At 28.9% G+C, this 1,007-nt stretch overlaps 1 protein-coding gene across 1 annotated transcript in view; it reads left to right on the plus strand.

The window, feature by feature from the left end:
- The window catches only part of DYNC2H1 (dynein, cytoplasmic 2, heavy chain 1), a 522,114-nt gene that overhangs the window by 155,950 nt on the left and 365,157 nt on the right, over window positions 1-1,007 (plus strand). The window lies entirely within an intron of this gene.

The following is a 1,007-nucleotide window of genomic DNA, read 5'->3' on the forward strand; positions in this document are numbered from 1 at the left end:
TTCCATAGAAAATGCTCTTGTTATATTGCAGGTAATTAATTTAATTTAATTTTCTCATTATAAATGTTTTCTTTTCAGGCTTGCTGCAGGAATTGCGTTCTTCAGATTCCTAAGCTTTCACAGTTATCCTTTTCTTAGTTACATAGAAGTGAAAATATTTTGCTAATGAAAATTCATTTATGATTCAGTTAGTGAATGTAAAATTTTCAGTATAATTTATTTTTACCTTAATATAAAAGTATAAACTAAAGTGGCATTATTTTGTTGGCAAAGTATTCTAAATTGAGCTTCCGAATAGTAATGGAAATGTTTTAGGGATACCTGATTCATTTGGTTGTATAATTCCTTCATCTAGAGTATATGACTTCATAAAATTTATATTTTATTTTATTTTGCCAAACAAAATTATACAAAGTGAAGATAAGTTTAGGTTATAAGTCAGAGATGCCTATATGCATATTTTGGAAAATTGTTCTTTCACATAGTGTATGTTTTTCAAAAGTCATTGTTTAAAGTTGAAAATATCACAATCTTATTGGCAGTGAATATGAAAATCAAATTTAAGGCCATGTACACAAATCATTACTTTGAATAATGTTTGAATTTTGCCATTAACTTGGTTTACTCCGATACGGAAATTGGAAGATAAATTCCCCCCCCTTGATAATGTGAATGTTTTTTTGTTCTTTCTCTCAATAGCTTATACTTCATAATATTAGTATTCTCTTTCCTCTCTGTAACACTTTTCCCTGCGCATACACCATTTCCTTATTTTGTAACTCCATAGTCTCAAAGAAGGCATGAACATTAAATATACCTCTTTATGTAGCATAAGCCATATTATAAGATTCATATTTTGGGTCTGGTTCAGTCATGGATAATTTGTTTTGTTTTATTAGACCTGTTAATTATCTGACCATACTTTGCCTCATTGGTGTTTTACCAGTAGAGAGTTGCTGACCATAAATAAATAGTTTTTCCTTCTTCTAATTTGATTTGACCTGTTT

Source organism: Propithecus coquereli, unplaced genomic scaffold, assembly GCF_000956105.1.
Source record: "Propithecus coquereli isolate 6110/MARCELLA unplaced genomic scaffold, Pcoq_1.0 Scaffold6, whole genome shotgun sequence".
NCBI classification, from domain to species: Eukaryota; Metazoa; Chordata; class Mammalia; order Primates; family Indriidae; genus Propithecus; species Propithecus coquereli.